Source organism: Schistocerca piceifrons, chromosome 4, assembly GCF_021461385.2.
Source record: "Schistocerca piceifrons isolate TAMUIC-IGC-003096 chromosome 4, iqSchPice1.1, whole genome shotgun sequence".
NCBI classification, from domain to species: Eukaryota; Metazoa; Arthropoda; class Insecta; order Orthoptera; family Acrididae; genus Schistocerca; species Schistocerca piceifrons.
This window is the reverse complement of record NC_060141.1, coordinates 825,643,551-825,670,001: the sequence shown is the minus strand read 5'-3', so window position 1 is coordinate 825,670,001 and position 26,451 is coordinate 825,643,551.

The following is a 26,451-nucleotide window of genomic DNA, read 5'->3' as shown; positions in this document are numbered from 1 at the left end:
AGTGTTAGGAGAACACGAGTATGCAAGCAAGCGCCGGCCGCGGTGGCCGTGCGGTTCTAGGCGCTTCAGTTCGGAACCGCGGGACTGCTACGGTCGCAGGTTAGAATGCTGCCTCGGGCATGGATGTGTGTGATGTCCTTAGATTAGTTGGGTTTAAGTAGTTCTAAGTTCTAGGCGACTGATGACCTAAGATGTTAAGTCCCATAGTGCTCAGAGCCATTTGAACCATTTTTGTAAGCAAGGATTCTGAGGAGAGGCATGACTATCTAGGTAATCAGTGTGAGGAGGGACTCGAATATGTACGCAGAGGGACAGCGTACGTACAAGGGCAGTGTTAGGAGGGACACAAATGTGTAGCAACGCAGTGTAGGGAGGGACAGGAGGATTTAGGAAATTATTGTGAGGAGGGAGGAGAGTATGCAGGCAGGAACGTGGGTATGTCGACAGGCAGTGTGAAGAGAGGCGGAAATGTGTAGGTGGCGAGGGTTAGGAGGGAGGCTGGTTTCGTGGTCCGTGCTCCGTCTCTCGGCTGTCACGTGTCGTCTTGCTGTCCTGTACTGCATCTGAATACACCAATAGCACACAGAAAACTTACTCTACTGACGTCTCACAACATTTTTCAATCATTCTGGAACGATAGCGGTACAAATGTAGTTTTAACGACTCCACACCATAATGAAAGTAGACAAGACTCCCTCACAATTCATTCAGTTCCTCTGAAGAACTGTCGTGAGAAACAGTTCCAGGCGGGATACCCTCAGAATTCAATAAGAAAGTGATATTTCCAGTAATGTAGAAGGTAGCTGTCGACGAATGCAAGTATTATGGAACCGTATGTTAAGTGATTACGGCTGAAGGTACTAATACGCACGATCTACAGAACAATGGATTATATGGAAGACTGAGACCTGGTGAAAGATCATTCCGGATTCTGGAGAAATGCAGGAAGTACAATAACTTATCGCAAAAGGCCGGGGAAATAACAAACCCACATCTACAATATTTGCAAATATAGAAGCGACTTTTGAAATGTTGACTCGAATACATTTTTTCTGTTATAAAGAGTCGACGAACACGGAGGAAGATAATAACTGAGAAGGAAGTGAGAGACCGTGTATTGAGGAAGCAATGAAGCAAATTAGGAGAAATTTGAAAAAGGGAATTGAAGCTTGAGGAAAAGAAAGAATAACTTTAAGATCAGCCGATGACATCGGAATTCAGTCACAGAGGCAAAGGACAAAGAGTACGAACTGATACGCGCGGATAGTGTCGTAAAAACGGGCTATAACTTGAATATTTGATCACTGCCGGATGTCGGGTGCCCGACAAGTGGAGACATTTCTCGTAGGCACTGCACATTCACGTGGGTGCCTCGACTCGTACGGGTGAAACGCCGTCGGCAGCCACGTGTGTGGGCGAAGGGTCGCAGATTGCCGGGAGCCTAGGGGGGGGGGGGAGCTTGCCCTCCGCCGGGGCGCCACCGGGCGACTGGTGGGCGCCCTCAGGCTCGAGCGAACACAGTGGCTGCCGGCGCTCGCTTCCGGTTTCTCGCGGAAGTCACGCAGCCGTTATTGAGGCTATCCGCCACAAAGCAAGATTTCTAGCTCAGCATTACTGCTCGGCGTACGCAAATTCCGAAATAAAATTTTACATCAACAATAAAAGAGCGCGACAGCAATGCTTCATTTAATTCTAAACATAGACCTTCCCGTGGCAAACAGGGATAACATCGTTAAATTGCACAAGTAGAGAAGACACAGTCGAAGGAGTGAACGAAATTTGTCATCTGCGAAGAAAAATTATTCAAGATGACACAGTTAAAGGGTGCATCGGGAACATATTGTCAGAATCTAGGACACTTTTCTTAGGGGATTTTCAGTAGAGTCTATTATTGGCATCGAAATTAGAAAAATCTTTGACAGGCTCCAGTTTGCGAAGAGGATGTAGAACACCGAATGAACTTGGGACAGAAGAGTGTACAACAACTGAACTTAGTATGGTGGAGAAAATCAACACGAAAGGCAGTAAGAAATGAATATATCACACAGTAAGCGAAGGGACTCCGCTCTGTACCACAAAATGAGGGGAGTTGAGGGTTTAAAAAATAACGAAATCTGGATACTAATGTACTGAGAAGAAATTGCAGAGAATCGCTGCTTGCGTATGTAGCAAATGCAGCCACAAAATAAAGAACCACAAAAAACGATAGAAGGTATTATAGACACGTAACAGGAAATGTGTTAGTGTAGTATGGACACGTAAAAACTATGTAGGAGGAAATGAAGCCTGTAAAGAAGTGGAATTGGATACATTCTGAATGATAAAGTTAGAAATTAAAGGGAGTAGACGGACAGTGCAGCAAGTCACGAACAGCAGGCAGCTAAGGGACGAGTCCGTGAATAAGAGCGAGTCTTGGCGTATTGGATGCCTGAAATGGCCAACGTTGTAAAACACTCAGGAAGACTTAGCAGCTGGGGAAACAGTAACCCGTAATCAGCATTGAGATAGAACGACTATACGTCACGCACACTTCGATTCAGAATTACAGGTTTCGGTGGCAACACGTCAGGGATTAAAAGGCACTGCACCGTACCACAACAGCCAAAAACTAAGTGCTGTGCGTTGGATCTAATCCAACTCCATTACCAGATGAACAGACGGGTTGGCGGCGTATGGATGACGAGGTAGCCGAGCTTACATAGAAGAAATTAACTCGGGTCTGTAAGGAGCTGCAGGAAGAAGAGCACTGCAGATTCAGATTAAGTTATATGAAATAGATTTTGAAGATGCTGCGTGCTGAAAATATCGAGCCTCTGTACGATTAGCACGCGTAAGGAACAGAAAGATATTTAACGTAAAAAATTCGACATTTCTTGTTTTTCAAGTCGCCAGTTCCCGCTGTCCTCAGACTTCTCTTGTCACATACTGATCTTTTCGTCCCACGCAACGACTACACCCAACGTGGCATATGATCCGTTTTGCACATATTCTAGTCTTCGTTCCCCCTTTCACTATTCCTTGCCTGCTGCTCCTCCCACCTTCTAGTTAACTGTTCTCGGATGCAGCAGCACTAACCTGCTCTTTCATAAATCGTCAAAAATTCCTCGAACATCACTCCATTGAAAAAGTTAAGAAATCGCATAGTGCGACGTTGTAGTCGAGTTGACTGCTTCTGGCATACCACGTGTAATACGGCAAGGATCTGCAAGTTGTCGTGCAGTGAAGGAGCCAGGGTGTACGAACCGCAGTTGTGTCCGACTGCCCATCAGGCCATCAGCCTGGTGTGCTGGCAGCCCGTCGCTTGGGTTCACGTCGCGCCCCGTGTAGGCCACACTCAGCCTGGTGTCCTTCCTCTGACCCACAAACGCACTGGACGAATGGTTCACATAATTTATTAATTGCTAGTTTACGCAGGAAATATACACACTCACTCACAGACACACACACACACACACACACACACACACACACACACACACACACACACACGGAGTTCAGTTCACAAAGTTAATAGGCATATGACGTATGCAGTACTCGTGTGTTTAATTGTGTGCATCCAGTACTAGAAATAAGTTGGGTACGTGACCAGTCGAAACGTATCGGCTGGAGGGACGAGGTCGACGCCAAGGAAAATCTAGATTCTGAATTATTAATATGGAAACGTGCAGTTTCATAAAACTTGGTTTTCGCCAAGAGAGAACAGCCAGCAGTTGCTGAGAATTACCAAGAAGCGTTAGGCAACTATCGACTGAAAGGTGGATAAGAAAAACGATGGAAAGAAATACGGTTAGCTTTGAGAGACGAAATAGTTTGGCAGAAGACGACCAAACAAGTAAATTGAGAAGTCCCAGTAAAAATCCTTGGATAAAACAAGACTTGTTGAGTTAGTATGATAAAAGAAGAAAATATAAAAGAGCTATAGTAAATGAAGCAGTCTAAACGGAATATGAATATCTAAAAATTTTGGCAACTTCAAAAATGGGAAAGTAGGAACAACGGGAATAGGATTAGAAGCACGCATATGTATGGCAACGATATATATCGTAGGTAGGAAAATTAAAGACACCCTTGGAGAAAAGGGAAGCAACTGTTGAATATCAAGAAATTAGAGGGCACGTAAGGGAAGGCGGTAAGTTGGAAAGCGTACGATGCGCAGGAGTGTCAAACACGCGAGAGACTATTTGTGGCCGTCCGCGGTAGCCGAGTGGCTCTAGGCGCCTCAGTCCGGATCCGCGCGACTGCTACGGTCGCAGGTTCGAATCCTGCCTCGGGCGTGGATGTGTGTGATGTCCTTAGTTAGGTTTAAGTAGTTCTAAGTTCTAGGGGACTGATGACCTCAGATGTTGAGTCCCATAGTGCTCAGAGCCATCTGAACCATTGTGTAGCCCGCCCCACTAATACAACGGTTTGTTCCGTGCGCAGGCGCAAAGACACGATTAGCGGTAGATATTTTGATACGTGTGTACCATATGACAGACCCAAAGAGTATGAAAGGAGATTCCACCCAGGTATTCCGCAGATCTTTCGCTTCACAAAGCGCTGCTGTCTGGCCCGTGGAGCAAAACCGAAGGGTGCACTGCCGCGGATTCAAGCACAAACAGTAGACCGAGTTTCATCCAAGTCCAGCAGTGCAACTTGTCATCTTAGCTGTGACGTTTTCCGTCCTGGATCTGCTCGACACGTTTCGGCGCAATTCGGTAGACTTCGTGACTATGACGTCACGATTATTTCCTCTCGTGTCAACAACAGCGACGCTATAAACGGAACCCACATATGATCACGTTGCTGTCCACCAGTGCGCCTGTCAGTCCGTCCGACTGACAAGCCAGCTTTATCTCAGTGTCGGGTAGGGGTATCAAGCTGAAATTTGTGTCAGGTACGAAATTTAAGCTTCTAAGTCAGTGCTATCAAAAGATACGGCTGTCGGCAGAGTCCCGGTTTTCTCTGGGACAGGCAGAGATATCAATCAGAAGTTTATTTCAAATATCAAAATCTGGGGATCCCTTAGGATGTGAAAAATTTAAGCTTCTAAATTAGTGCAGTTAAAAGATAGTTTGACACTCGCAAAAATTCACTCATCAAAACCTATGGATCAATTGTCTACATACATGTCGGACATGATGGCCTTGCGTTAATACGTGAACTTGGAAACCGAGGGATTGCGGGATCGAGTCCGAATCGGACGAAAATTTTTTCAGTTTTCGTGTTAACCAAGCCTTCACCTGTCACAGATGTCAGGACTCGTCAGAAACAACACGAGGGGCGATTTCCACGTTAAACTGTAGGTCCGCTTTCCCCACTTGGACAACTGGGGTGGGTCACGGAAACGCAAGTCGCCGAAGTGGCGTCCACTAGGGAGACTTGCTCCAGGCCATTGAGCCACACGAAATTCTTATTATTATGTATACACTGTGTCCCAAAAAGGCCGAAGAAGCTGAGTGTGTTTCGAAGGAAGGCAAACTGGTCCGTTTTCAACTAGGAATCCATATCCGGAAACGTACGGCTTGGGCGCTGGAGAGCGTCGAAGACTGGTGTGAACGGTTGTGACGGTTTGTTGCAGTTAGTTGTGGTTCAGAATGTGGAGGGTATGCAGCCTTAAGAGCTGTGTGTACTGCGGATGGACGACCTGAGCGTAATAACACTCCTGCGCGTGCGCTACATTGCTCCCTCCACACAGCCCCTGTACGCGTCCTACTGCAGATGTTACGTGGTGTGCAAGTGCAGTAACGTAGTCGACAGCAGTGCCACACGTACCAGTACAGAGCTGCCGAAATGACCAATGTGGTGCTTGCATATGGCAGTGGGAGGGCTGCCGTAAGATTTTATGTGGAACATTTTCAAAACAGACGTAACCCACATCATTCTACGTCCACAGTCACCGAGAGATGCCTCATAGAAGCCGGAAAGTCGCAAGTAGGTATTACCTGCCTGAGGTTCGTCCACTGTATACTTTGAATATTAGCACTTTGCGCTCATACACAGTGTACTGTTTGCCCTCTGGTAGGTGTCAAACGTGATGCGAGTCGCTCCCGCCCCACTCACACTACAATTGGAGGAGGACTGAGTCACCAGCACTCGGCAGGTGGCACAGCCGCTGCACACAGTTAAAAATGCCACGTGGCGCGTTGTCCGTGAACACCAGCTCCATTTGTTGTCATCCCAATTGGGACCCCCCGCCACCGACGCCGGAGGTGCTGTCAGAGCCGGCAGTTGCATCAGACGTGGCGTTCGGAGGGAGTTGTTGCGAATGGCAGTGGCAGAAGCGTCGCAAGATAGGTTTGGAATTGCGTCCTGAAGGGGGATCTGCCTGTGTGGGATATTGCTAATGGTCGAATCACAACACAGTACTTCCAGGAATAGTATTAAGTGTGTATCCACTAAACACTAGAACTGGAAAAATTGTTCATGTTGGCCCCCTCTGCAAAAGCCAACATCCATCCCTGGAAAAAATTTCTCCTATAATGTTCTGTGTAGATCCACTCACGTATCGTCCGAGTTGTTGTCCGAAACTTGGATGCACCAGCCCTCAATTCAGGAACAGTGATTGCGTGGGATCTAGCATATGATACATATGGGAATAGTGCTCTAAGCTCGGGGTAATGAGCAAAATATTCTTGGATAATGTTCGGTGTGAACACACCCACATACGAGCTGAGGTGCCGTGTGAAAGGTACGGCCTCTTACAGTAGAACCAACACTGCCACTTCCGATGATGCACCATTGCCGCAGCCTCTTACGATGCCTTCATCGTTGGTGGAAGGTAGGACTGCTGTTCCCAGCAAGGAAGCCAACACACAAAGTACCGTAACTGTACTATGTGTGTGTTTACAACAGAATAGCCCCAACACTCTACCCTCACAGCAATCCAGGTAAGCCTGTGTTTGTGTTACAGCATTTACTCTGGCACTTAGTGATGACATTTGGAGGAATAAGCTGACAGCATGGCTTCGTTCGGACTCTGTATCATCGTTGGGTGGTATCAAAAGTAGCAAGCAACACCTTGTTACGTAAGCAATTACAGCATGTATACAACTGTACATTTACATGTGGAATATGGAAAGGCAGATGCAGTGATACCCTACATGCCTCAATAGTGGAACAAGGGTGCATCCTAGAGAGACAAGAAGAAATACTTGTTCTCCCACTGGTTCTGTGTGTGTGAGAAAACGGTAATGTTATTTTATTCTGAATGATGTGGCATTCTTCATCTAATACAAGCCAGTTGCAAATACTCGGATGTGGTGTAACGAGGTATGATTTCAGAACAAAAAGAAGCGGAACACATTGAGCGCATATTGACGTTGAAATCATGAGAAGTTTGCTGACAGAGGATGAAAAAGGCTTTGTGGGCAAAATGGATAACACAATATTTGTCTATATGACGTAAAGTAGTTCCTAATGCTATTGTTTTCAACCCTACTCGTCGTACACGTAAACAAAATGGAAATCTGTAGAGACTGTAAATATGAAAATGCACAGAATAACTGTACATGACTAGAAGATGTAATTGTCTTGCTGGCAGAGTTATATGACACATTACACCTTTCTGACACATAAAAGAGGCAATGTGCATCGAGCAGACTTGGACTGTTACTTGTTTAAATTATCGTGTATGTAACCCTAAGATCGTTTGTTTGTCTACTGGGGGAAGTAATAGTAGCTTTGATGGTGATCATGACCCTTCTTTTCTTATTATGGATCCTAAAATTAGAATACCCAAATGTTATTTTTTTTTTACCTACATGTGTACACGGTGTGCAAGACTGTAGTTTTTATGGGTTTTCAGTAATGTCAGGATGCAATACCTCGATGCTCTGCCTAAAATAAATACAATCAGGTAATAAAATCGTTTATAAAGCCACAAGATGAATGCCAATAGTCTTAACATGGACATCGATTACACAAAGACATTAGTAATCTCATCGCTTTGTTGCTGCTCTTATCGTGGAATTCAAAGTTATTCCACAGCAAAGATGTCTCGCAAACTGGAATCTTCCAGAGCATGAAAGGAAATACTATTGACTTGTGTGGCTGCATACGCATTCCATATAATCGGGTCCCATAATTGATTATAATGCTATGTTCTGTATGTTTATAGTTTTAGTTCTTTAACGTTATTATTTACGTAACGTCGGCCAACGACAGTCCCTATAGACCAAGAGTGGGAAACTTCTTTTGTTATTAGGTCCTCGCAGCTCTGAAAGGCAGAAACCTAGTCTTTCCAGGTCTGTTATGCATCCACATCGCAATGATAACTTTAGCTTGGGGTTGTAAATAAATATCTATGATTGCATCGCGAATCTGTATCTAATTACCATATACATAATATGTTTAGGATTTTCGTGGTGTTTCATAACAACATGAGAGATTTAATTATCAGTCTGAGACACTCATCAGGTTGGTTTAATAGACATAATTATCGCATGAGCTACTTCCAAAGAAGCCTATTTTAGGGGCATTCCAGAGCTTACATATGTATATTTCTGAACAGATACTAGGCACAGATTCATGGAGTTTTTCAAACGCTTGTCCGAACTCTAGGTAGCTTATAAAAGAACGATGTGAACATCATTTTCTTCCTAACACACATATACAGTATAGTACCTTCTACCACTCACAAAAACGGTGCTAGAGAGGAACATGTCAATCGGTCATTCATTTCTCTTCTACCATGTGCAAATGAATACTGGCTATGAATGCAATTCCCCAGTAGCGGTTAGAGGATTGCTCGATTCGAGTTCACTTGACTGAGCCTACTGGTACCAAGTCTAGCATTACGATATTTTTTGTTTTACTTTATTTTATTTTATTTTTTTGTGCAATCGACTTAACAAATTATTGCTGTCAAGGTAAACTCTATAACCCTTCCTCTCAGAAGTATCAGCCTCTGCATGTGACTCCGATATTAGCTTATTTGCATTTCGTCATCAGTGGCCATGTCATATAGGGGATGTTGTCGGGGTTCTAACGATCTATGTAAACAAACTCTGATTTCTTGTCGAACGAATAGGTAGATTCGCTGTAAAATCTTAAAATCTTAACGGCCAACACTTTACCCTTAACTATTTTTTTTGTATCGGTCTTCTAACTGGTTTGATGCGGCCTACAACGAATTCCTCTCCCGTACCAATCTCTTCATCTCAGAGTAGCACTTGCAACCTACGTTCTTAGTTATTTGCTGGATGTATTCCAATCTCCGTCTTCCTCTACATTTTTTCCCTCTACAGCTCTATCTAGTACCATCGAAATCATTCCCTCATGTCTTAACAGATGTCCTATCATTCTGTCCCTTCTCCTTATCAGTATTTTCCACACATTACTTTCCTCTCCGATTCTGTGCAGAACCTCCTCATTCTTTACGTTATCGGTCTACCTAATTTTCAACATTCGTCTGTAGCACCACATCTCAAATGCTTCGAATCTCTTCTGTTCCAGTTTTCCAACAGTCCATGTTTCACTACCATACAAGGCTGTACTCCAGACGTACATTCTCAGAAATTTCTTCCTTAAGGCCTATGGTTGATACTAGTAGGCTTCTGTTGACCAGGAATGACCTTTTTTCCGTTGCTAGTTTGCTTTTGGTATCCTCCTTGTCCGTCTGTCATTGGTTATTTTACTGCCTAGGTAGTAGAATTTCTTAACTTCATCTACTTCTTAACCATCAGTCCTGATGTTAAGTTTGACGTTGTTCTCATTTCTGCTACTTCTCATTACTTTCCCTGATTACCTTATTGTAACATATACAAGTATGTGTTTGCTGCTAATTAATGCCTTTATGTTGACAAAACTGTAGGGGTAAATACAGCAGCTCACAGACAAGTCAACAACATACATCTTGTTGTTGTGGTCTTCAGTCCTGAGACTGGTTTGATGCAGCTCTCCATGCTACCCTATCCTGTGCAAGCTTCTTCATCTCCCAGTATTTACTGCAACCTACATCCTTCTGAATCTGTTTAGTGTATTCATCTCTTGGTCTCCCGCTACGATTTTTACCCTCCACACAGCCCTCCAATGCTAAATTTGTGATCCCTCGATGCATCAGAACATGTCCTACCAACTGGTCCCTTCGTCTTGTCAAGTTGTGTCACAAACTCCTCTTCTCCCCAATTCTATTCAATACCGTCTCATTAGTTATGTGATCTGCCACATACAGTAAAGCTGCTATAGTTTCCCCTTACTTTCAGCCGTTCGCAGCACCAGCACAGCAAGGCCGTTTTGGCTAGTGTTACGAACCCAGGTCAAATGGTTCAAATGGCTCTGAGCACTATGGGACTTAACATCTATGGTCATCAGTCCCCTAGAACTTAGAACTACTTAAACCTAACTAACCTAAGGACAGCACACAACACCCAGCCATCACAAGGCAGAGAAAATCCCTGACCCCACCGGGAATCGAACCCGGAAACCCGAGTGTGGGAAGCGAGAACGCTACCGCACGACCACGGGATGCGGGCCAAGGCCAGGTCAGTCAATCATCCAGACTGTTGCCCCTGCAGCTACTGAAAAGGCTGCTGCCCCTCTTCAGGAACCACACGTTTGTCTGGTCTCTCAACAGATACCCCTCCATTGTGGTTGCACCTACGGTATGGCTCTCTTTATCATTGAGGCACGCAAGCCTCCCCACCAATGGCAAGGTCCATGTTTCATGGGGGAGACAACATACATGATCTGTGCAACAAAAAAAAGTAATTTTAGAACGTTTCTTAACGTCTTCTCCATACTACATTCAGAGAGACAGCAAGCGTTTATATCTGAACAGGTGCAAATGAGTATTGGAACAAAGTTTGTTCTGGGCCACTTTCCATTGTTGCTACATGTATCCAAGATGGCGGCGAAGACGTCATCCAAGATGGCGCCATGTAGGCTTTGCAACAGCACATGACGTCATCTAATATACAGCTATGATGTCATTCGAGATGGCGGATTTTGGTGGCAAGTTTGAATTTTGGTGGGAAGAAGGTCAATTGGGCTACCTCCAATAGCCCAACACCCCTCCCCTCCCATCCCCCAGAAAAATGGTGGAAAGTTCAAAGTCCAACAGGATAATGCATCACCCACAGTTATCTGGAAGACAGGTCACGTGGGCTACCCACGCTAACCTCAGTCACCCAACCACCAACTCCTCCTAGGAGCTGGCGCCAATTTCGGCAGTAAAGAAAGGTCACTTGGGGCTTCAATACCAACCTAAGAAAATTGTGGGAAACAGAGCTCACCTCCACTAAACTAAGTCGCCCAGCTGCCACTGCTAACTAGGGGTTGGTGGCAAAGGGACTCAGCCTGCACTAGGCTGATGGAGAGAGAAAGGAGTGTACTTTATTTATTTTGGATCAATTTATTTAGGGATGGAGTATATTTATCACACTGATACACAACACATGCTCTGACATGCCCCACAGCATACAGACCTGCAAACTACTCCTACATAACTCATGTATAATACTCTACACATGCGCTTGCTGATTGTAAACTGACAAAAATAACACATTGCACAGCCTACAGACATGCAAACCACTCATAAATAATGCAATACATTTAGGTCCAGAGAGACAAACAACTCGTAAATTGTCAAAATAATAATCCTTCTAAAAGACTCTGCAAACATGTTTGCTAATCGTCAACTGTCGAAATCATGCACAAGTCTTTATGTAAACAATTAAAGGCATGAGGTCTGAACTCCAGCTGACCTAGTACACAGTGCCACCACCAGAGGGCACTGTCATTCCTTTCGTGACATAACCCAAGATGGTGGGGGTAAATGGCGGGAAAACGACTCTGCCTGTGCTGAACTTAGGTTTTTATTTTGCAGGCAGTGTCTCCACCACAAGATCTAGACACAAACTGTCATGGTACACAATACTCCCAACAGAGGGTGTTGTCATCCCCCCTGTGACATAATCAAAGATGGCGGTCTGAGGTAAAGGAAAATAGCAGGAAAACTCCTCTGCCTGTGCTAGGCATGAGTCTTTATTTTGCAGGCAGTCTACCCACCACGAGATCTAGAGTCCAACTGACTTAGTACACAGTACTGCCACACAAAACGCTGTCATCACTCCTATGATGTAATCCAAAATAGTGATCTGTTGGGGGAAAATGGCGCGAAAGTAACTCAGCCTGTGCTGGGATGTTGGGGAAAGTAAGGAAGGAGGGCACTGTATTTATTTTGGAACATTTTATTTAGGGATGGAGTATTGCATAGGGGCTTAATTATATAACGAATGCAAATACTTTTTAATTTTCGTCGCTGTCTGTCCGGTTACGCAGTCTGACTGCGTAGAACAACAACAACGAATGAAACGAAATCTCTGTTAACACAATTAATTAATTAAGTCCCCAGCAACTATAAAACCTACGAAACAACAAAGCACAAGAGTAACTGTTCTGTGTGTGGAAGTGTGATTCAACGTACACATCTGGCACGGTTCTTCCTCAATAAGACAAAATATTTTAAATACCATTTATATTGAAGTAATTAAAAAAATTAACGAATACTATAATTACACATAGAAACCAGAAATACAGTCTAATACAAGAACACGAGCCAGATGCTTTGTTGACTGAACCTGCGACCAAGAGGCATTATTGTTTAAGACATTGAAATAATAAGAAAAAGGAATTTTTTTTACCTTCATATATTTTGACAAAGAGCACACTCTGATCATTACAGCATCCCCAATCCAACAACATCTGGTGTCTAGCGCATCAAAACAATATGACAACATCTGAACAAGCACTCTCCATGGGGACTTCTCAATAACGACTCACCACTGCTACATCTCAACAAGCACTGCCTACTGCTACTTCTCAATAAGCACTCTCCACTACCATATCTCAACAAGCACTGCCAGTGGAGGCGGCTGAATAATACTGTTTGGCGCAATCTCTGGCGCTGTGGCTCAGTGTAGTCACCTTTCAGTATATTTATCACATTGACACAAAACGCAAGCCCCGATGTGCTTGGGGTCGCAATACACAGTCTGCAGACATGCGAACAACCCCTATTTTCCGAAATAATTTCAGTACAGACCTGAAAACTGCTCCAAAAATGCAATACACAGATGTGCAGACATAAAATCAACTCACCAACAGTCCAAATAGCGCATAGCACAGCCTACAGGCCTGGTCACAAAATAATGCAACAGACACGCAATCATCACCCCCCACACCCTGTCCACTGGAACACATAGGAGGTTAGAGGCAACTCCCACGAAATGACATGGCTGTCAGCTGTCAAACCACACGCAGGTGCCCTCAGGCATGAGGTGGCGACATCTCTTTCATACTTGACACCTAAGAAATTCCTATCACAATATGTGTTCACCTTTGACACCAGTGCTGACGCTCCAGGGGCATGAACAGCAAAGAGCCGCCATCGGATGCAGGTGGAGGTTGTCTGTATTTTCTAGTATACAGTCACTGTTATACTGACGTTACAGATCTTGTAACCCCCCACAAAAATTTTAAAAAATGACAATATTATTTAAGAATGCTAATGGACATTGCGCTAAGTGTAACCTCTCCACTGAAATTTTGAAAGAAATGAAATATAAAATGAATAGGAGCCAAACGTAACCTCCCTAGCAAATAAATTTAGTGACAATAAAAGTGAGAATCGCAATCTGACCCAAGTATAAGTTCCTCACGAAAATAATGAAAGTCAATTCAGTGATAAGAAAATCTCAGTGATAATGATAATTCAATTAAACCGAAATATCGGTCTTTGGCCCTGTGCAAATCAGAATTAAATTCTTACCTCATTGTAACTGCTAGTCAAATTTCTCCTTTTATTCTTGCACACGGCTTGGAGGAACTGCATGGCAAATAATAATATTCTTTTTTTTTGTAATTTAACTGAAACTTTTCTTTAAGGGAAGTGGGACGAAATCGTTAGTTCAATTAAATATATTTTTTTTTTTGTAAAATTGCTTTTGAAATCAAAATTATTATTGGGGCACTTGTTGGAAATTAATTACAATAAATAAACTTTACATTATCTGATGATTACCTTAATTAACAATATACCTCATTCAGCATCTTGACCAGTGTTGCCGACAGACTACATCACACAACCGCACTGGGCTGCTACTATTTACCGACTGCTCTGCATGACGACTACTAGCGTACTGCTCTGCATGACGACAACTAGCGAACTCCACGACGACTACTACTGTACTGCTCTGCATGACGACAACTAGCGAACTGCTCGCAACACTCGCGCGGTCAAGCGCAGACTAACCACGATAATAGGCTCTCTGGTCAAAGATTTTAACGTGCCTCACCATCGCTGCTATGTTACATACGTGTTTCATAACCCTCCACTTGGGGGGCAAAAATTTGGCAGCGATGGTGAGTCATTTGGACTTGCCATCGCAAGAAATTTTTACAATTTACAGAATATTCAAATTTAGTACATAAATTAAATGTTGTGCACATGCACCGAGTACAAAATATATCAGACAAAGACAAAATGTGAGTACAAAACATAGTAGCAAATCAGAAAAATGCATATACAAATTATTTGAAAGATAACAGAGTGCACACGCACTGAAAAAATTCTTTAGCATTTTCAGAACAAATAAACAGAATGGCAGAAAATCATGTTGATAAGTGACATGAGTGCATATGCACTGCAGTTGAGAAAATATCAGTAAATGATGAAATGTATATACAATTAGTAACAAATGACATAAGTGCATACGCACTGAAGTATTGAATATACAGAATGAGTACAAATCGTATTGAAAAATGAGAAAAGTGCACAGGCACTGAAGTTCAGTAGAAAACCTATTAACACCTAACATAAGTGCACATGCACTGTAGTTCAGAACATATCATCAAAATAAAAAAAATGTATATATAATATAAAAGACAAGAGTGCACATATACTGTACTTCAGAACAAATCGAAAAAATGTCTTTAGCATTTTCGCAATAAATAAACATAATGGCAAAAAAAACATATCGACAAGTGACATAAGTGTACTCGCACTGGAGTTCAGCAAATCTAAAAAAAATGTATAACCCATGAACATAAATGATGTTAACCAAAAAAATGATTTTCCCTATGTGACAAGAATTAGGATAGAAAAGGGAAGGATTGCATCATGGTTGTAGCACTTTAGATTGCACACAGCTGTTCTGAAAGTCTATATCTCTCCACAGAAGTACAACACCAAGTGACACAATTTGCAGTTCTTTTCCCATCAGAATTTATCAGTGTAGCCAAGACACTGAACTGTCGTAGTAATGTTCCATGTTCTCATTTTGGCAGTACACTAGGTACACCAAACAGTAGGACCATAATAACGTCTTCATCGCTCACGGTGGTGGACAGCATGTCGTGTCAACACCACGCTCTTACAAGGCACACCAACGTAGAATTAGTGCAAAACCAAATATAGTGCTCCATGATCACTAGGATAAACAGGACAAATGGACATTGCAGTAATTCAGGGTAGTTAGCTCATGAGGTGAAGGACATTAAGTCACATAACATTGACAATTACAGTCTTCATTAGTAGTTTGCGGCATTCATAGCCCAGTTATTGAACATTTCTGTACCAAGTACGTAGTATTACAGAAAAATGTTCATTAATTGTTTTACATAGAATCAGTAGCCTTCTTTTCCTAGTTACAAAGCATTATGAAATAATCGCATTCTTTTCCAGTTACAAAGCATAGCATAGTAGTAAGAATCATTAGCCTTCTCCTAATTACAAAGTATTATTAAACAATCGCATTCTTTTCCAGTTACAAAGTATAGCATAATTAATTAATCATTTGTCATTCTAATATAGTAAGAATCATTAGCCTTCTCCTAATTACAAAGCATTATTGAACAGTCGCATTCTTTTCCAGTTACAAAGCATAATTAAGAATCATTAGCCTTCTTCTAATTACAAAGCATAGCATAATTAATTAATCATTTGTCATTCCAATATAGTAATAATCATTAGCTTTTTCATAATTACAAAGCATTATTAAAGAATCACATTCCTTTCCAGTTACAAAGTATGGCATAGTTAATTAATCATTTGTCATTTCAATATAGTAAGAATTATTAGCCTTCTCCTAATTACAAAGCATTCATTCCAATATAGTAATAATCATTAACCTTCTTCTAATTACAAAGCATTATGAAACAATCGCATTCTTTTCCAGTTACAAAGTATAGCATTGAAAATAAGAGCTAATTAATGGCATAATTAATAACAATTCATTGGGTGACATTAATTATTGGCACTCAGTGGCCAGCAAGTATTGAATAGAATGAAAACATAGTTCTTCATTCAGTATTATTCAGATCATTACGAAGTCATTATTAAAAATCAGTTAATTACAGTCATAGCATTAATAATCATGGCCATTATAAGTAGTCTCATTACAATAAACAGTGGCAGTTATTAGCCAGTTACAAAGCATTATTTTATATATATATATTTTTTTTGTCTCATTAAGAAGTCATTACTCAAGTGACATACTATTCAGAGTTGATCAGTATTATTCAGAATTGTCATAAACTAGTGACATTATGTGGGACTGGTAATACATTTTTTTTTGTTAGCAATGCATTGCGTTGGGATCGATAATTAATTGCTGAGGCATAACACTATTTGTTTTTGACCTATTGCTGCAAATGAGGATAGCTAACGTCATTCGTCATGAGTCAGCTGTAGCAAGGTTATGTAACAAGGCAGTATATGTGATCACATTTATAAATGATAAACACAAATGGGTAAAAAAAAATAAAAATGCAAGTACTAGAACAGGTATAATAAGTAACAGGTTTAGTAAGTATCATGAAAAACTTCTCCTGAAAAAAATACAAAATGGATTATTGAGCTGAAAGAAGAAACGCACACTATGCTGAAAAGTAGTCAACTTCGAATTAACAGGTAGTGAAATGTGTATAAAAAATGTGTTCCATAGCTGTCCTTTCCAAAACTTTCCGTCATCCTACTATGCAATATAACACCTGCTGTCAAAACAAACTGCAACAAATACTTAAATAACTACATAGCCTAAATACATAACTTCAACATTATCCTCATCTGTAAAGAAAAAACTTCATTATCAATCACTTCATTATCCATATTATCATAACATTATTATTATCATCACCTGTAAAGAAAAACTTCATTATTCATAATACCATATCCTTCATCATTATTCATCAGCATTCATTATCATCTGCAAAAAATCACTTCATTACTCATTATACAACTATTCCTTATCTCTAGCATATTTCATCACTAAAACTAAGATGTGTAGTTCTGTCTGACAGCGTGCATCAATCACCTTGTATTCTGAAAGAAAAAATTAGTTAAGACTGCTATTCTACGATGAGTATAGTATATTCTTGTTAATGCTTGTTAATCCTGATCCATTTACTCTTCCTCATAAAGTTATTGCATCTTCTTTCGTTTATTCCGTACGCGAAATTCCCATTTCTGTTGAATTTATTTCTTACACGCATCATTTCTATCTGAAATTGATGAACAAGGATTAATGTCTTGCATTTAAATCATATACCCACTAGATAATGACTGGTTTATGGTAACATAATTAACCATACAGCATAACATGACAGAAAACGTAATATGTCAAAGACATTGAACGGCACTGGACAATGAGCGAAGTATCGAAAATACTGCCTGCTGTCGGCAGTGAGTTACTGTTCAGCAGCAGTGCTGTACATGGTTCCCGTTCGGTTACTGGGCTGTTGCCGCCATGCGTTTGCAACAAACACGCTGTGAATCGCAACGAAATGACGGATTGCTAACGCAGGGGAGGAAGGGGGGGGCACATTTTCACATTGGCGTACATAGCAGCACACAGATGCGAATGGCACGATTTGATCACTGGCGGCGATTTATGCGAGCCTCCGGTTCATTTGGGAGCAGGGTGGACAAAACTCACCATCCTATCATTTCGATTGCCGCTTTCAGTTCATCAACCGCAAATATTTTCAACGCGCTATTGCAGCAGAGCTGGTGAATGCTCATGCAGCTATAAGGTGTGGAGCATGATCAGCTTCTAGTTTCCACGTCGAAATATCTCACTGGCAGTATTTTACGTTCAGTCGCCAGCAAGAACACAACAGCCGTAACTTTTGCTCACAAGGAAAGTACCACAACTCGGATGGCTAAAATCGCAACAAAATTATTTTGAAGTACGGAGATGTTTCTGTTTTTCCACGCGATAAGATTATGTATCTTTAAAACTGTTCCTTTGCCTACAAGCGATGTTTGAAAGTTTTCGAATCTAAAGTCGCTGAAGGGACAATATAATGTAACAGACAAAAGTGATCATCAGATTCACAAGGGTCACAAATGAGGTATATTTTCGGGTAACAGTTAATCACGTACTTGGAAGAATAAAAGTTACCACATGACGCGCTTATCGAATTATATTCCCGATGACAGAAATAGCTGTATTGTCGTCCATTCTTCCTTCTTCGTCAGGGAAGAGTAAATATGGAGTTTCAGTGAGATTGTAACCCCTGTGACACAGTACTCGTTACAGCCTGTGCTATGGTAAGTGAGCGGGATTCACTTTATGAGAACGGATTTTCGCATAGATATCGACCGCGTGTACCTGAATAGTGGCAAATCAGACTTACACCCGCTCTGTACTAACAATGATACGTCAAGTAAGTTCGAATTGCAATCACACTGATGACCTCAGAAGTTGAGTCCTATAGTGCTCAGAGCCATTTGAAATTAACAACTGAGGTCATCAGTCCACTAGAACTTAGAACTACTTAAACCTAACTAACCTAAGGACATCACACACATCCATGTCCGAGGAAGGATTCGAACCTCCGACCGTAGCAGCAACGCGTTTCCGGACTGAAACGTCTAGAAGCGCTCGGCCACAGCGGCCGGCGCCTGCATTTCAGCGGGGTACTGGAAAAGGTGGTGGAGGCTCCATAATGCTGTGGAGTGATATGGAACTCCTGACACGTCTAGATACTACTCTCACAGGTGACACGCACGTAAGCATCGTGTCTGATCACCTGCATCCATTCACGTCCATTGTGCATTCCGACGGACTTGGACAATTCCGGCAGGACACTGCGACATCCCGCATGTCCAGAATTGCTACAGAGCGGCTGCAGGAACATTATTTAGCGTATATGAAATGCCTTGCAACGTGCTGTTCATAAGAGATCTCCACCCCTCGTACTGTACGGATTAATGGACAGCCTTGCAGAATTAATGGTGTCAATTTCCACCAGCTGTACTCAGACATTAGTCGAGTCAATGCCACGTCGTGTTGCGGCACTTGTGCGGGCCCGCGGGTACTCTATACGATATTAGGCAGGTGTAGCAGTTTCTTTAGCTCTGTAGTATATAACGAATGGTTTGTAAAACCATGCGCAGGATGCCTGTTGATATAATGTGGAAATAGATTATACAAAACAGAGATATTAGCAGTTGTTTTGTAGCTAGTTTGTTGATGGAATCGGAGTTGCTGCTTCCATGTCACTTCCTGTAGACCCAAGAGTAGGAAACTAGCTGTATTATTATGCACTCACAGTTATGGCTGGCAGTAACTTTGTCTTTCCAGAGATGTCACGGCTCCATTACCCTGTGCCAATGTCAGTGTGGTGTTATAAAGAAGTATTGACGACTGATCTATGAATCATTAATTATTCATAACAGACTTATGATGTTTAGGATTTTCGTGATGTGTTACGACAAAAAACGAGATTTGGCCGATAGAGACACTGAGCAGGTTGGTTTCATGAATGTAACCTATAATAATCGCATGAACTATTTACATGGAAGACTATTTTACTGCCAGCCGGTGTGGCCGTGCGGTTATAGGCGCTTCAGTCTGGAACCGCGTGACCGCTACGGTCGCAGGTTCGAATCCTGCCTCGGGCATGGATGTGTGTGATGTCCTTAGGTTGGTTAGGTTTAAGTAGTTCTAAGTTCTAGGGGACTGATGACCACAGATGTTAAGTCCCATAGTGCTCAGAGCCTTTTTTTTTAACTATTTTACGGTGAGTCCAGTGTTCGCATACATTAATTCCGAACAAATACACCGTCAGGTGGCTTGCGGAGTATGGATGTAGATGTAGATTATGTTTTTTAGATGTTTATCCGAACTTTAGGCAGCTTATTGGTTATAAGAGGATATGAAGATGACGTCCCTCTGCCCAAGTCTCACACAAACACAGTATGGCACTTTTTGCCACTTATAAAAAACAGTGCTGGAAAGAAATATGTCCATCGATCTCTAATTTCTCTTATCTTATGCAAAATGTACTAGTGTTTTTGGCGAAAAGAGCTTAGTCCGATCTAAGATCACGTAATACTAGTATGTTGAGTCTCCACTCCCTTATCTCAGCAGTGAGCGCGTCTCACTGCCATGCAGCGGGTCAGGTATCGATTCCCTGCCGGGTCGGGGATTTTCTCCTCTGGGAGACTGGGTGTTAAGTTGTCCTCATCATCATTTCCTCATCGTCGACACGCAAGTCGCCCAGCGTGGCGCCAACTGAAGAGATCTGCAACTCGGCAGCCAATCATCGCCAGCTGTGGCTCCCGGTCATCAGTGCCGTACGATCATCATCGGCGTTCTGGCTGAAGTTGCTGGTGCCGGTTCTAGCACTGTGTCTTTTGCTTGCTGCCCCCTGTCGACGTCTGCCGTGCCAGCGCCCCGGAAGAGGCGTACTTCGTATCGTCATAAACGTGGTGCTGATTCTTGTATTATCAGGTGTGTGCAGCGCTTTTTCCCAGCAGTCATCTACATCTACATCGTACTCCGCAAGTCAGCTAGTGGCGTGTGGCAAGGGTACTTTCCGTACCGCTACCTGATCCCTCCAGCCCCGTTCCACTCGCAAGTAGTGGCAATACGCGAGATGTATCTGGGGGGAAGTAATATGTTGTCCGATTCCTTCTGGAAAGCGCTGTCCCGAAATTTCAATAGTAAATCTCTCCATGATGCACAACACCCCTCTTGTAACGTCTGCCTGTGGAGTTTGTTTAGCGTCTCCGTAACGCTCTCTCATCAACTAAACGATCCCGTGACGAAACGCGCCGCTCTTCGTTCCATCTCCTCTATCTCCTTTATCAGTCGTACCTGATAGGGATCCCAGATGGATGAACAATACTCAAGAATCTGGCGAACAAGTGCCTTATAAGCCACTTCTTTCATGCATGAGTTACATCTCCTTAAGATTCTTCCGATGGATCTGTCTGGTGTCTGATTTTCCCACTATCTGCATTATGTCGTCATTCCACTTAAGGTCGCTCTGGGTAGTTACGCCTGGGTATTTTACGGCAGTACAGTAGTGGATTTCTTTTCCTATGTATGCGCAATATGTTACATTTATTTACGTTCAGGATCAACTGCCAGACCCTGCATCAATCATCAATTCCTTGCAGGTTGCAGTGCAAATCCTTACTATCTTCTGGCGTTGCTACTTTGGTATGGACAACTGTATCATCTGCAAACAGCCTTAGAGAGCATCCCACGCTTTATACAAGATCATTTACATACGTATATTGTAAACAGCAACGGTCTGAAACGTCCCTTTAGAAAAATTATGAATAGCTGTGCTGGTGAACTTCAACGTTTGAAAAACAGCTGAGCAAAACTCAACGTACTCAGACAATTCTCTCTTCACTTATTCTGATCATCACTAAACTGACACACAATATTTTTTAGCGCAACGCAATCTGACTTTCAATAGTCCCTACAAAAGAATGGCCCTGACTACCAATAACCTATTCCTTTCATGAATCACTTACCTCACAAAAATCTTCGTTACTCGAACTACTGCAATACAGCGCTCGCCACTACTGCCAGCTAAATAAAAGATTCAAACTACTGCAGGCACTAACTACTGATAGGCAGAGTTAGCAAATGAAGATTCTGATAGAGAACAAACAATGTATTTACCTTAATAGTGTTCAAATGTCGTAATATATATGTATATAATTTCGTGACATCCAATTAAACAAATTTCCTTTTTCTGACGGACCCACGTCCAGATCGTCCGCTCAAAACTCCGCCATCTCTCTCCCCACACCCACCACTGCCGCCGGCTCACCTCCAACTGCCCAACGCTACGCGCTGTTCATATCGAACTGCCCAACACTACACAAATTAATATTTCAACAGTGAGTCCAACCAGCCACAGACTGCATACAGCGTAGTCAGCGATTTTCATACAGAGCACTATGTGGCGCTACCAACGTAAACCCCTAAACAGCCTACTTACAGGTCCTAACACACTTGCCTGTCGTATTCCGGATATTACCTTTACATTTGTCGATTTAGTTCCGTTAAGAGCGACGTGTTGAGTTCTATCTGCAAGAAAGTCTTGAATCCAGTCGCAAGTCTGCTCCAATATTCCGTACGCTCGTATTTTTTTCATCGAACGGCAAAGTAAGACGGTGTCAAATGCCTCACTGAAAACATGGAACACCGCATCAATCTGAGCGCCGTTGTCCACTGCGCTGTGGACGTCATGAAGGAACAGAGCGAGCTGAGTTTCGCAGGATCTCTGTTTGGGAGATCCACGTTGATTTTTATAGAGGTGAAGTTCATTTCCCAAAAAGTCATAATTCTTGAGCATAAAATATGTTCCGTAATTCCACAACAGATTGACGTCAACTATATAGATACATAATTGTGTGGATCTGTTTTACGGCCTTTATTAAAAACGGGAATAACCTGCACTTTTTCCCAGTCGTTAGGTACTATTCCTTGCTCAAGCGATCTACGATAAATTGCTGCTAGAAGCGGAGCATGTTCTTTCCCATAATCATTGTGTGTTGTTCACAGTCCGCAGCTCGTGGTCGTGCGGTAGCGTTCTCGCTTCCCGCACCCGGGTTCCCGGGTTCGATTCCCGGCGGGATTTTCTCTGCTTCGTGATGACTGGGTGTTGTGTGACGTCCTTAGGTTAGTTAGGTTTAAGTAGTTCTAAGTTCTAGGGGACTGATGACCGTAGATGTTAAGTCCCATAGTGCTCAGAGCCATTTGAACCATTTTTTTGTCGTTCACCATTTGAATGACATTGGTTGCAGGTTAACTGGTCTTTGAACAATATCCTTTTCGACAGACGGTGCTCGATCTCTGAGATCGTATATTTCGTAATATAGCACGATAGAACTGTGAACCTATGGCTTTGTATGTACGAAGAATTTATTTTTGCTGTGCTGTGGCAGACGATCAGTCTCGTTTGTGTGATTCGGGAGGACGGCAGTTCAAACCCGCATCGGGTCACTCCAGGCAAATGCGAGAGTGGTATCCTTGAAAGGGCACACCGATTCCCTTCCGCATCCTCGACACCACCCGAGCATTTGCTACTTCTCTAATGACCTCGATGTCGACGGGACTTTAAATCCAGTCTTCCTTCCTTCCTTCATATACTTCGGATTATTTTCATATCTATTTACGAGTCTTAGAGCAACGCCACAAACTGCAATGTGCTACCTGTCCTGCCTGTGTCTGTGTAATTCTATGGATCAGTCGAAATTACGTTAAAAGCGATTTTTATGTAGTTAATGTCTCTTTTACTTATATCAATGGAGGGCTTATTTCGTTAATATATCGTGATTATAATTACGCGTCTTCCTTCCACCTGGGAATATAGTCTGACGTAAAGTGGCATCAAGCACGTTAGTTTTAAACGCATGACGGCTAGGGCGGGAGGTGAAGGGTGTTTCTGATTGATCCAGAGAGAAACGGTGGAAGCGGGGGACGTGCTTGGCACTTACACTGTTAGCAGCGTTTGCCCGCGAAGGCATCCGCAGTTTTCCACTGGTGAGCGAGTTACGACTGATTTGGCTAGGTGTACGCTCTCTCCCTGAGCAACTGTCTTTTTTGCCACCTATCAGACCAGAGAGGATTACACTCACAATTGTGCAACTTACTCTGCAATGCCTGGGGAGGTGGTCTGGCGTACTGTTGAGTAGATATGTGGAGCTCTCTCTCGCTTGCGACCTAGGATCTTGTGACTGCCGCGACCCCTCGAGGAGTTCCGTATCGTACCGGCACTGACCAGCAAATACAGAGGAGGATGGAGGGGACGGGGGGATTCCCACTTAAACTGGCAGTTTTTGACGTTTACACCGTCATGTTTGGATCTGTTTGCCGTCATTACCGCGGGCGGAAGATCCCTCTGCCAGAATTTCTTATAGAGGCAGTGTCAGCCACCACACCGGAGATGATTGCACCTATATCTGTGTCTTCTCTCAGTCTTTCGTAAGGTGGTGTTCGCTTCTACACACCAACGATCTGAGTTCGGGGGGTGTGCTATGATGCAGACGACAGGCTTTTCGCAAGGGTGGATGCCGTTACTGCTCGACGCTATCTCTAGGTGATTATTTCTGTTGCTTGGATGCATCACGTCAGATACTCTACAACCTGATGTTTGGTTGGCAGGGGCTTATTATCTGTGGCGATGTTGTATTTGTTATAGGTACAATATATTTGGCTGGAAACAGGTAGTGCTTATAGAATCTGCTGGACGCCATTTTTCCTACGGCGGCCGTCACAAAAATAGGCACATCAATATCATCTCACCCTCTTGCAGCATGCCAGTTACTAATGACTTTTACGCTAGTAAAAATTTAGAACAAAATATTAGACGTCTACTTATAGTCTAGGATTTCTAAAAGAAGATTCTTCATACGCAAACAGTGGAAATTAATGCGACAAGAAATTTTGAAGAAACTTTTTTTTAATTTTTTTTTATTTTTTTACATCAACCAGTTGAGAAAAACAGAATCTCTCCTATACACTAGTGGCCATTACAATTGCTACACAAAGAAGAAATGCGCATAATAAACGGGTATTCATTGGACAAATATATTATACTAGAACTGACATGTCATTACATTTTCACGCAATTTGGCCCCATAGATCCTGGGAAATCAGTACCCAGAAAAGCCTTGTAACGCCTGGGCATTGAGTCAAACTGAGCTTGGATGGCGTGCCCAGGTACAGCTGCCCATGCAGCTTCAACACGTTACCACAGTTCATCAAGACTAGCGACTGGTGTATTGTGACGAGCCAGTTTCTCGGCCACCGTTACCAGACGTTTTCAATTGGTGAGACATTTGGAGAATGTGCTGGCCAGGGCAGCAGTCGAACATTTTCTGTATCCACAAAGGCCCGTACAGAACGTGCAATATACGGTCGTCCATTATCCTGCTAAAATGTAGAGTTTCGCAATGATCGAATGAACGGTAGAGCCACGGGTCGTAACACATGTGAAATGTAACGTCCACTGTTCAAAGTTCCGTCAATGCGAACAAGAGGTGACCGACACGTGTAACCAATGGCACCCCATACCATCACGCCGGGTGATACGCCAGTATGGCGATGACGAATCCACGCTTCCAATGTGCGTTCACCGTGATGTTGCCAAACACGGATGCGACCATCATGAAGCTGTAAACAGAACCTGGATTCATCCGAAAAAATGACGTTTTACCATTCGTGCACCCAGGTTCGTCGTTGAGTGCACCATCGCAGGCGCTCCTGTCTGTGATGCAGCGTCAAGGGTAACCGCAGCCATGGTCTCCGAGCTGATAGTCCATGCTGCTGCAAACGTCGTCGAACTGTTCGTGCAGATGGTTGTTGTCTTTCAAACGTCCCCATCTGTTGACTCAGGGATCGAGACGTGGCTGAACGATCCGTTACAGCCATGCGGATAAGATGCCTGCCTTCTCGACTGCTAGTGATACGAGGCCGTTGGGATCCAGCACGGCGTTTCGTATTACCCTCCTGAACCCACCGATTCCATATTTTGCTAACAGTCATTGGATCTCGACCAACGCGAGCAGCAATGTCGCGATACGATAAACCGCAATCGCGATAGGCTACAATCCGACCTTTATCAAAGTCGGAAACATGATGGTACGCATTTCTTCTCCTTACACGAGGCATCAGAACAACGTTTCACCAGGCAACGCCGGTCAACTGCTGTTTGTGTATGTGAAATCGGTTGGAAACTTTCCTCGTGTCAGCACGTTGTAGGTGTCGCCAACCATGTGTGGATGCTTTGAAAAGCTAATCATTTGCGTATCACGGTGTCTTCTTCCTGTCGGTTAAATTTCGCGTCTGTAACACGTCATCTTCGTGGTGTAGCAATTTTAATGACCAGTTGTGTATCTGGACTGAAAATAATATATGAACATTCTCAAAGTTTATAAATGCATGTGATGCATATTTTGTCGTGATTACATGACAGCACTCCGAGATAAAAAAATAAAGTAGTAGGAAGTGTGAAACTGTTCCGTCTATGCAACAAAAATGTCGCAGTTGATGAATTTGCGTTCTGTTGGATCTTGTTGAAACTTCGAGAGAGAAAGTTGCTAGGGAATCTATGAAATTAATTTTGGTAACATCTGAGACAACGTTACTGTACCGACTGACGTATGAACGCATTTTATTTATGAAATGTTCATGCACGACAGCGAGCGAGTACTTG